The sequence below is a fragment of the Bos grunniens genome, chromosome 24, assembly GCF_055505025.1.
Source record: "Bos grunniens cultivar Pamir isolate PY7600 chromosome 24, Bosgru_T2T1.0, whole genome shotgun sequence".
NCBI classification, from domain to species: domain Eukaryota; kingdom Metazoa; phylum Chordata; class Mammalia; order Artiodactyla; family Bovidae; genus Bos; species Bos grunniens.
This window is the reverse complement of record NC_141188.1, coordinates 18,257,260-18,270,057: the sequence shown is the minus strand read 5'-3', so window position 1 is coordinate 18,270,057 and position 12,798 is coordinate 18,257,260.

Genomic DNA, 12,798 nt, shown 5'->3' with positions numbered 1-12,798 from the left:
ATTTTTTATCCTTAAATATGTTTGCTTTAAGTTTTTCATACATGGACTTTATTTTATTGAGGTAAGTTCCTTCTATACCTAATTTGTGACAGTTTTTATCATGAAAGGGTTTTGAATGCTACCAACTGTTTTCACTGTATCTGTTAAAGTGATCTTGTGATTTTCATCCTTTATTCTGTTAATGTATGTTATATTGGTTTACTTATGTTGAAGCATTATTGTTTCCCTATGGATAAATCTAATTTGGTCATGGTATATGATCTTTTAATGTGCTATTGAATTTGGTCTGTTAATATTTTGTTGAGAATGTTTACATCCATGTTCATCAGAGACATTGGCTTATAGTTTTCTTTTCTTGAGGTGTCCTTTTCTTTCTTTCTTTATTTTTGGTATTGGGGTTATGTTGGCCTTATAAAATAGGTTTGAAGCATTCCCTTTTATATTTTTTGGAAGAGTTTAAGAAGGGTTGCTATGAATAATTTTTCTTCAAATGTTTGGCAGAATTTATTAATGAAGCCATCTGGCTCTGGAGTTTTCTATGTTGGTACATTTTTTAATTATTCATTCAATATCTTTAGTTTTTATTGGTCTATTCATTTGTTTTATAATTTTTTCTTGATTCAGTCTTGGTACATTGTATGTTTCTAGGAATCTATTTGTTTTAGATCCCCTAACTTACTGGTATATACTTGTTAATATAATCTCTTATGATATTTTAAAATATACATATAGCTTCAGTGATAATAGGTCCTCTTCCATTTCTGATTTTCCTACAAGTCTGACAACTGTCTTCAGTAGGAAAACAGATAAGAGTTACATTTTTGAAAATGTGTGAGTACAAAGAGCAAGGCAGAAAACTGTAGAATTCAAACTTTGGACAAAGGGATTAAACTCTAGAAACTTCATAAGCAAATTTTGATAAAATTTAACACTAAATCATGGTAAGACTTCTGAGTAAACTAAACACTAAAATGAAGTTCTCTCTACCAGAATAAAAACATATGTAAAAAAAAATCTATAGTTAATAGCATGCTTCTTGAAACAATGGATGCAGTTTTCCTAACATCTAGAACAAGGCAAAAACATACCTCCTTAATCCTTCTACTCTTTGCTGCAGTGGAGGTCTTAGTTTTTGCTATAAGATAAGAAAAATATATAAAAGGCATAACTTTTTAAAAAGAAAGAACCATTTGTTTGCAGATAACATACTTATTGATACAGATAATCAAAGGAAAACCTATAAAACAATCACTAGAACTAGCAAATGGTTTTATCAGTGCTATAAAATATAAGCTTAATTTGCAAAAAGGAAATGAATATTTTTATATTAGTGCTAAAAACATAAAAATATGCTTATAAAAGCTTTTCATTTATAATACTATCAAAATATATCAACCACATATGCATAAATTTAACAAAAGTTGTACAAAACCTCTTTGCTAAGAGCTACAATATATTATGAAATAAATTATGAAAGTTTAAAGAAATGGTATGACACATTACATTCAAGAACACAAGACTCAGTATTGTTCAGATAATAATTCTGTCCTATTTGAACGTAAATTTAACACAGTTCTAAAAAATATTCTAATAGGAATGTAAGAATTGAAAAACTTACTCCAAAATTGACATGGAAAAAGAAAGGAACCAAGAATTTGTAAGCAAAGTTTTCTTAAGAAGGGCACACACCAATAATGATAAAAAGGAAATTATTACTTTGAATTCATGGTTTATGAAGTCTTATAATTCTATTAATCAAAATACACTGTCAAAATAAATCAGCCAGTCACAAACTGGGGCAAAATATTCACTAGAAAGATACTTGTCAAACTACCAGTATCAGGAAGAGATAAAGAACTTCTACAAGCCAAAATAAAGACACCCAACAATTTGTTAGATAGCAAAATATTTGAAAAGATATGGAAATGACTTATAAACATATGTAACAGTGCTCAGCACAAATTAGTCATCAGATAAATTAAAATCATAATGAGACACTAGTACCTATGTACCGTCATTAAAAAGAAGGTCAGCAGCAAATGTTGACAAAGATATGGAACACCTAGAACTCATGCCTTTAGAGGTGGGGACGTAGGATGGTCGGGATACAGGCAGGGATTGACTAAGACGTGCATGTGGGACTTTCAGGGGTGCAGTTGATGCTCTGTGTCTTCATAAAGTAAGGGATTGGATTACAAAGATGCTTACATTCATCAGAATCCAGTCAATACATACTGAAGATCTCATTAGATGTCTTAGCTCAAAAGGAAAAATCTATTTAAAATTTAAACTATAATTAATCATTTGAATGATGAAATACTTGAGGAAAATGTATTGATAATTGAGATTTACTTTTAAATGCATTAACAATCTCTATAGTTGATATAAGGAATTCACTGCAAAACTCTTCCAAATTTTCTATGTTTAAAATATAGAAAAATTAGCTTTTTAAAGTACACTAGCAATGGTAACCCACTCCAGTACTCTTGCCTGGAAAATCCCATGGACGGAAGAGCCTGGTAGGCTGCAGTCCATGGGGTCACTAGGAGTCGAACACTGACTTCACTTTCACTTTTCACCTTCATGCATTGGAGAAGGAAATAGCAACCCACTCCAGTGTTCTTGTTTGGAGAATCCCAGGGATGGGGGTAACCCTAATGGGCTGCCGTCTGTGGGGTCGCACAGAGTCAGACACAACTGAAGCGACCTAGCAGCAGCAGCAGCAGCATGCTTTTAAATATCTAAACATGTATCTCTAGCTAACATTTAATAGATTACTATGTACCCTTCAGTATCTATATGCTTTACATATATAAGCACTTTTAATACTTACAATAATACTTTAGGATGAAAACTGTCATTTTTCACTTTATAAATAAATAAACAGAAACCTGAGAGGATTAAAGGAAAATTAATAGGGACTACCTTGTGGGTCCAGTGGTTAAAACTCTGTGCTTCCACTACAGGGAGCATGGGTTCAATCCCTGGCCAGGGAACTAAGAGAGTGTGCCTTGTGGTACACCTCCTCAAAAAAAGAAAAGAAAATTAACAAAGACACATATTCATCTTTGCAATAAGGAATCTATGTGAAATGGTATGTGATATATAGAAAAGCAACATGTATTAGAGAGCTACAACTCCAGTGAGGGAAAGACACATAAGCCACTTTCTGTTTCTTCTGCAGCAAACTAGGTAACATAAGAGTAGATGATGCTCCCCTGCTGAAAGCATAACAACATGGGAAATTCAGACAATACAGTGTTTGTTAATTCTGAAAGGTAAATATCCTTTGACATATTTGGATGGCTCTTTTTTAGGGATACCACGAGGAAATTAATCCCATTAACAATTCATTTTCTTCCCCATTTCACTGTCCCACTGGATTGCTAGTGATCTAACCTATCTCCTGCAAAGCTTCTCAGAAACAGAAGGAATGCACCAGCACAGCTTAGACAGAGGGACCTACAAAGAATGCTTTCCCACAGATCTCATTCTCCTGCATCTCTATTCACATTTCCCCAATATCCTAAATTGTCATCAGAACAACCACAGCAAGCTATAACATAAGTGTGCTTCTCAAAATGTTGGTACCAAAGCCAGCAGCAGCAGCTATGAAATATATTAGTAAAGCTACTCTTCAACCCTATCCTAGACCTACTAAATCATGGGAGTGGCAATCTGTATATAAGCTCCAAGGATTCTGATATATCCTAAAGTTTGAGAACCACTGATAAATAGAAGCCATTAGAGCTTTCTGTACTCTATTTTAGCTATCATTCAGAACTTTCAACTTTGCAATGGGAGAAGTTCCTAAAACTGTAAGAAAATTAGCAAGGCCTGATCCACATGTCTTTTTTTTATCTTTCCTTAACCTATGCCACTGTCAGGGTATTAACTTCAAATGCTAGTTTCTCCATTTGGAATTGACTCTTTGATGACCAAATGTTGTGGCTATATCATCATTGTATTCTGTTGAGCATAAGACTCAGAGTAGATCATGTGTAGGGGTTTCCCTGGTGGCGCAGTTGTAAAGAATCCACCTGCCAATGCAGGAGACACAAGAGACCTGAGTTTGATTACTGTGTCAGGGAGATCCCCTGGAGTAGGAACTAGCACTCCAGTCCAGTATTCTTGCTTGGGAAATCCCATGAACAGAGTAGTCTAGCAGGCTACAGTCCATGGGTTTGCAAAGGGTCAGACGTGAGTTAGTGATTAAACACCACCACCAGATAATTTGTGAAATTAATAATGTAATTATTTAGTAAATGAGTAAGTAAATGAGTATGCCTGCATGTGAGTGATCAATTTCTGAGTGAGAACTTACCAGTCTCTTAGGAAATAAAGAAAACTCCCCACTGAGTGGATCTATCAGGAAGAATAGCTAAAATATGAATAAATGCATAACATCTGGTAATGTCAGCTTAAGAGCTTCCTCCACTAGGGATAAATCAGAAACCATCTGCTTTGGGATATTGCTCTTCCTCCTCCTTCCAGACGGTGTCACCTGCTTGAGAGGATCTAAAGTGAAGAAGAGGGTATGAACACTTAGAGATGGGTCAGGGATCCTATCATTTGGGGAATTCTGAAACCCAAATTCTGTCACATACAACTTGGGTCCTGTTGGTCAAGAAAAGGAATGCTTATAACTTTCTTCTTTTAATATAAAACAAATTATTAACTGTAATTTTAATTGAATCAAAACTACTTAAAAAAAATCAAGCTCAAACTCTCAATAAGACCATATCTATTAATGTTTAAAAAGTAAATTATCCATTTTTAATGTAATACCTATATTTTTTGAGGATTTCCTAGGCAGTACTAGTAGTAAAAAAAAAAAAAAAAAAAACAAACCCTGCTTGCCAATGCAGGAGATATAAGAAACACAAGTTTGATCCCTGGGTTGGGAATGTTGCACAGAGAGGGCATAGCAACCCATTCCAGTATTCTTGCCTGGAGAAACCTGCAGACAGAGGAGCTTAGCAGGTTACTGTTGCAGAGGGTCTCAAAGAGTTAGACATGACTGAAGTAACTTAGCACACATGCATCTTTTCTTAAAAGGAAGAATAAAATGGAATTATTACTAAGAAAAATTTTACCACTCAACCATAACATTATCCTAATTTGTCTGTACCCTGGTTCTTTCTTCACTTTTAGAAAGAAACTAATTAAGTTGTCAGGTTGTGATAGGAAAGGAAAACAAACCACCTTATATTTGCCAATCAAATCAAAGTTGGTTTCTTTAGTCAACACTCCTTTCTTTTTTCAAACCCAAATGGAATATAAGAACTGGAAAATCACATAATAGTTAATATTTAATGACATTATAACAATAAGCATGAACTTTTTTGATACTCAACTTGATTTATCTTACCCAATATTTTTTACAAACATTTGATTGTAAAATAGCCTGCATCACTCTAGGTCAAGAAAAAGTGGGAGAGAGAGGCACACTAAATGTTAAATAAAGCCAGACATAGCTACAATTTAATATAATATACAAAGATTCATTGATTTGCATACATTAAATTAATTTTTAATTAAATGACAATGTTATCAAGAGTATGTATGTTATATTTTTGACTGGTATCTGCTAAACATCATAATTCTTATTGATCTAACTTTAATTTTGAGAAAGAACATCTGGAAAGAAATGCTTTCTGGAAAGTTTGCCACAAAAATTGTCCTGTATATGGATAGCTACAGAGTTTTATTGGTTAACCAGTATGATTGCTAGGATCTTGTCCCATATTTCTGTTTTGTCTTCATAACTGAGTGATAATTTCTCTTGGTCACTGCTGCTGCTGCTAAGCCACTTCAGTCATGTCAAACTCTCTGTGACCCCATAGACGGCAGCCCACCAGGCTCCCCCGCCCCTGGGATTCTCCAGGCAAGAACACTGGAGTGGGTTGCCATTTCCTTCTCCAATGCATGAAAGTGAAAAGTGAAAGTGAAGTTGCTCTGTTGCGTCCGACTCTTAGCGACACCATGGACCACAGCCTACCAGGCTCCTCCATCCATGGGGTTTTCCAGGCAAGAGTACTGGAGTGGGGTGCCATTGCCTTCTCCGCTCTTGGTCACTAGACAGCTTCTATAGCAACCCTCATTGTGTCTATGTGAAAATGTCCAAAGAAAGGGGCATGGGTGAGGATTCCTTGTGCTTTATAATGGAGGTAAACTTTCTCCAGATGTCTCCAGTAGGTTTTGTCCCGTGTCTTATTGGCTAGAATTGGTTCATATGGTCATTGCTTCAGAAAGAAAGAACTGGGAAATTGAGCATCTGGTATTTTCAGCCTCCGTTTTGGGAGGCAGACAGAGAAGAAAAGACAAGGGAATGATGTCACAAAACTGGCCAGTAGCATAAGACTGTGTCTTATTTCTTACAACAAAAGAATGTGTCAGGTCTCTTACCTATAAGAATGAAGTAGATACTGGTGGAATTTCAAGTTCAAAGACAAGGGAAACATTTTTTTTTAATAAGGAGGATTTCCTAGTAACCCTAAAATTATCTGTCACGTTAGTCCTTCAATGGATTCTTCTCATTCTTTTTCTGGTTTTCATTTCATTAACTTTTCTCTGAGTGTTTCTTAATTCCTAGCGTAAAAGTTGAAAAGTAAAGGAGATGGAATATGATTATGAAATTTCAGTATATAGACTTAAAAATTACGCCAAAAAAAAAAAATGTTCTTTGCTTCCTCTAACAGAACAGTCTTTGGATTAAGGCAAATTCCAGATCAGTAATTATAACTGATAAACAGTGAAGAAGAAGCTATGTGTTTTCTTCCTTTGATTTTAGACGTGACCCTCAGTTTTTGAAAATATTTAAACATTCTGTGCTCCTCTGGAAGAATTAAGAAAAAACTGAGCTATATGAAAGCAACTATATATGCGTGTATGCACATATCCATAGAGACATAGTCCTATGTACATACATATCAACAAAACGTCACTCCCTTGATGACAGCTTGGTGAATATTTCTTTCCTTTAGCAAAATTCTGATGAACCGACACTGCAGGTTCATGCAAACAAATTCCCCATGGAATGAATTTATTATTTGTATCGTCATTAATGTTACTCAGCTCTGAGAAGGATGCCTTCAAAAGATTCCACTGCCCTTTGTTGTGTGCAAGTGTATGTGATTTTGATTAGCAAACCTGCATACCTAATCTAAGTTTCCTTCTGAGCCTGTGCAGTTAAAATAATTATAATAAAATCTATTAACTGCTTGTTACTGCAGGGGGAAAAGGCACTGCATCCAACCTTCCATCTGCAACCATTGATTCTGAAGTGGTGAGTGACAGTTCCCCACTGCCTAAGTAGGTTATAACAAGCTAGCTTCAGGCTGCAACAGCCAGTAGAGTGCAGAGGAGAAACGACTGGCCTCCAAACTTGTCTTAAGCCTCAAGATAGAAGGAAGGGGGGGTGGGGAGTCTCTGCCAATAACTGCAGTGCCTGTTCTCACATTCAGCAGCGGGAGCTTTGTAATTGCCAACTCGCTTTAATTCCCACTCACACCTTGGGGGGACAAGGCAGAGAACTCTCTCTAACGGATAGTAATAAAACTATTATTCATCTAATCACCCACAAACATATGCGTTTCTTTTGTAACGACTCTGTTGCCCTCATCCCCATAAAATACACTCACACACATCAGCCAACTCATGTAAATGAAAACACAATAATGAAGACTGTGTAAACCCAAAGAACTGGCTGCTTTGCAGACACACAAAAATTCATCTCACATTCATTGTTTATATTTATATATATATATAATCCCAATAAATTCCTACCTACCCACATACAATAGTTAAGGCCCTCCCTGTATGCAGTGATGAGAATCCACACTATTATTTTTAGTTTTCAAATGAAATCCTTCATTTCAATGATTTCCAATGAAATCATTCCTTTTACCTGGAAGCTAGAGGTGGAAGTGTATTTCCATTTGGAAGCTGGCTTCATATTTCTCTTTGATTTTTCATTGGGCCATCTAAATGAACTATATACACCACACATCATCAGTATTTTTCTACCACCTTCTTTTAGTGTTTCATTGTGTGTATACATCACGGTACAGAAAATTATCTGATTTATCTCCGTCCATTTCTGTCAAACAGCCATATACACACCCCTCCTTGTACCATGCTTCACAAGAAATGTGTGTATGTGAATATGTTAGTTCTCCAGTATTTCTTATTAAAAGAAAAATAGGTCAATTTTCTTAACAGTGTGAGAGTATAAAGCAATCAGATTACTATATGGTGTGGGGAGGGTACCAGGTAAATCGACGTAGATTAATGCTGCCCTCTTGAAAACAATGGGGAAGATTGCTTTTGTTACAAACCTAAAGTTTGACATTTTTGCTTTATTCTTTACTCATGTTTTTAAAAATCATATAGACAGAAAAACTGACCAAATAAATTAAATTTGATTCAAAATATATTTATCATCTGACTCTTAAAACTTTTCTCTGAATACATGCTCACCATTTTAAAATACAATTTATTAAAAAAAAAAAAAAAAAAAAAAGGATTCCCAGGTGGCTCAGTGGTAAAGAACCGCATGCCCATACAGGAGACACAGAAGATAAGAGTTCAATCCCTGGGTCAGGAAGATCCCTTGGAGGAGAAAATGCAACCTACTCCACTACTCTTGCCTGGAGAATCCCATGGACAAAGAAGCCTGGAGGGCTATAGTACATGGGGTCACAAAAAATCAGACATGACTGAGTGACTGAGCACACTTGCATGCATGTTGAAAACTTAATTTTCTATCATTTTGCTTTCTCAAGAAAATGTTCCATTGACTGTTACATAAGTTTACTTGTATGCAACTATAAATATTTTCTGATTGGACATTTAATAGGTACATCTCTAGGAGAAGAATATTCTAGAAAATTATAGCAACAACCACAATTACAACAATTATTATTTCAGCCAATAGTAGGTTTGTAACAAAGATTTGAATAAGATAGTTAATGTATGTAAATACATTATGACTTTCTCACTGGTAAATACACACAAACATACCTTTGGGCTATCCACGTTGACTTCAAAGTTCTTAGATTTGTTGAAAAGTTTAACAGTTCAATACCATTTCCATTGTTTTTCTACTATATTGTATTGAATGCAATTTTACAATAGACAGGTTAACAGGATAAATTTACCAGAAATGAGGCTTTTCGTTTATTTTCCTGTGCTCCATGTAGGGTCATCAATTTGAACATATCCTGACCTATAAATCTAGGGGAGTTAGCCAGTACACAAAAGGAACTCATAGACTTGTCAATGTCTGTTGTTCATCTTTGGTGAAACCAGCATGACATCCATATTTGTCTCCATAAACATATGGAACTTTACACCTTAAAGTTTGGGATACATTGCAGTACTTGTTTCCTATACAGCCTCAAAGAAAACCAGAGGTTGATATCCTAATCAGTAGAATTGAGTGCACAAATGAAAATTCTTATCTTAAAAATGTCCATAATACAGCGGGCATGAATACTGTAGAGTGTACATAAAAACCTACAAAAACCTGTGGTTGTAGACAGTGTAGCAGTGGTTAAGGTTTTCATACATATATACATATATTTTAAATGTACTTCTGCATTCCCTTAGTAAGCTTTCTCTGTTCTCTGTTTTGTGTTTTTGTTCTCAGTTATATCTGACTCTTTTGTGACCCCATGTACTGTAGCCTACCAGGCTCCTCTGGCCATATGATTTCCCAAACAAGAGTACTGGAATGGATTGCCATTTCCTACTTCAAAGGATCTTTCTGACCCAGGATCAAACCCATATCTCTTGCATCTCCTACAATGGCAGGTGGATTCTTTACCATTGTGCCACCTGGCTTTGCCCAATTACAAATTATGAGAGAAGTAAGAATAACTGAAGATTTAATATTCACTGAACTCTTAGCATGTATTTGCTATTCATTATGCCAAATGCTTTGTTGTTATTGTTATTCAGTGGCTAAGTCATGCTTGATTCTTTGAGATCCTGTGGACTGTAGCATACCAGGAATTCTTGTCCTTCACTATCTCCCTGAGTATGTTCAAACTCCTGTCCATTGCATCAGTGATGTCATCCAACCATTTCATCCTATGTTGTCAGCTTCTCCTATTGCCCTCAATCTTTCCCAGCATCAGGGTCTTTTTTCAATGAGTTGGCTCTTCGTATCAGGTGGCCAAAGTGTTGGAGCTTCAGCTTCAGCTTCAGCATCAATTTTTCCAATAATATTCAAGGTGATTTCCTTTAGGATTGCCTGATTTGATCTTGCAATCTCAAGCACAGTCCAAGGGACTCTCAAGAGTCTTTTCTAGCACAATTTGAGAGCATCAGTTCTTTGGTGCTTAGCCTTCTCGATGGTCCAACTCTCACATTTATATATGACTATTGGAAAAGCCATAGCTTTGACTATATGGACCTTTGTCAGCAAAGTTATGTCTCTGCTTTTGAATACACTGTCTAGGTTTGTCATAACTTTTCTTTCAAGGAGAAAGCGTCTTTTAATTTTGCAGTTGTAATTACCATACACAGTTATTTTGGAGCCCACAGAAATAAAATCTGCTGCTGTTTCTACTTTTCCCCCTTCTATTTGCCGTAAAGTGATGGAACCAGATGCCATGATCTTAGTTTTATGAATGTTGAGTTTTAAGCTAACTTTTCCCACTCTCCTCTTTCACCCTCATCAAGATGCTCTTTAGTTCCTCTACACTTTATGCCATTATAGTGTTATCATCTGCATATCTCAGGCTGTTGATATTTCTCCCAGAAATCCTGATTCCAGCTTGTGATTCATCCAGCCCAGCATTTCACATGATGTACTCCATATAAATAAGCCAAATTAAATAAGCCAAATTCTTTACAAGTATTATTTTACTAAATCCTCCTAAAATTATTTATTAGGCAGATATTTTTGTTCCTTCCATTTAAAGATAAATAAATGGAGGTTAAAAGAGAGTAAGTAACTCTCCCAAGGGTACATTCCTGATAACTGACAAGTCCTGGCTGTCTTAGTTTGGGTTCCCTTAGGAAGAGACTCTACTCAAAGATTTGAGCAAAAGTAGTCAACTGAGAAGTGCAGGAAATGACATTACAGGAGAAGGGAATCAAGAAGTTGAAGGGAAGGTAGTCATAGTAAGTAATAGGATATCATTATCTTTGACTAGACCTTTATCTTTGTGGACATGCTTGGAAATAGCAGACTACTTTCCTCAGCCTTATCCAGTCCAGGTGGATGGGAGCTGAAATACGTGTACGTCAATAGCACTCAGTTATTTCTTGAGGGCTCCTGGGAGGAATGACAATTTGCCATAACTATAGTCAAAGTAAACTTTTTATATTCCCAGAGGAAGTGTCTAAACAAATGATGTAGATTCTGGTACTCAGCTGCCAATCTTCTTGGCACTGAAATGGCAAGTCTGCAAGTAAATGGGTTCCCATCCTTTCAATTGGCATTGCAGACAATTACAATATAGATTTTGACAGTGGCCACATGATTTTTTCTAGGACAATGCTAATCTGGTTGATGTACTGTATTGCTACATGTATTGTAAAAGTGTATTGGCATAACAATCATACTGTTTTCACTTAGTTTTTATTTTTATTAGGTTTGTTTTGATTATGAGAAAAGAACTGATAAAGATTTGGGGATTTTCAAAGCTCCAAGCCACCCCTGGAGCCATTGCTGCTTGGTTTATACCCAGATCTGTCTACAAAGCTCATGCACTTAACTGCCCTACACATATTTCTGATAAAAGCACATCTCTCTACTGGGGAAAGTTGACTCCAATATCTCCTTTCAGAGGCTCTCAGTCTTCTGAGAGCACAGTGCCCTTCAGTCTTCCCTGCATGCATTAAAGATCCTAAAGCATTTTAGGCACTGACTACAGTAGAAATGTACCCATTTGATCTGTTGGGAGTAGAAGAGGTCAGTGGCCTCAGGGGAAGATGCTTGTTAGCAAAACTAGCTCCCCTACTGGTCTGACACAATACTTGAAAATTCACCAGCTGGGTTTGGGTTCTTAGGGAAATACATACTGTCTGCAGCATTCCCCTCTGCATGGTTGGTAATATTTTCATTGTAACTTCTCCCATGGGAATTTGCAATCTATTGCTTTATTATAAATTTGATTTTTAGATTAGCAAGTTTCTGTATCCACCCTGATGTCAAGAAATATAAAATGGGGATATTATGATGGAGATTACTCAAGAGGGAAAACATGAAAATTGATTGAGAGACAGTGAGTCCTGATTTGGTGGTAATATACGGGTCCTTGGACAGAATTAGAGCAAGGAGACATTGCTTCCATGGCCATGATTTCAGAAGAAGAGCCATGAACAGAAATGGGAAAAGTAGCCCTAAAAATAAATTCCATCTAGTTTTCAGGTTTTCCAAAGGTGAAATCATTCTTTAAGACCTATCCTAGAGGATACTTAGATGTGTGGAAATTTAGACTCATGGATCATTAAGCATAAATATGACATTGGAAGCCATGAAATTCAACTGTGGTTATAGAAGAACCTAAGACCCTGACATGGTAAATTAACTGTTCATAGTACTGGCATAGATACTAATTCTAAAGAAAGGGGACCCTAATTCTTCTCTGGTCCTCCTACTCATCCCTGTCCATTACTCGATTTACAAGTATTTTTTTTCAGATTTTCAAGACATAAATATAATGAGAGATAGAGAGAAAGAAAAATATAAGTAAGAACAATAAAAAGGAGAGAGATGGACAGAGAAAGAAAAGGGTGAACAAATAGTACATCGTGGCATGGTGGCTGATCTGTTTGTAATTA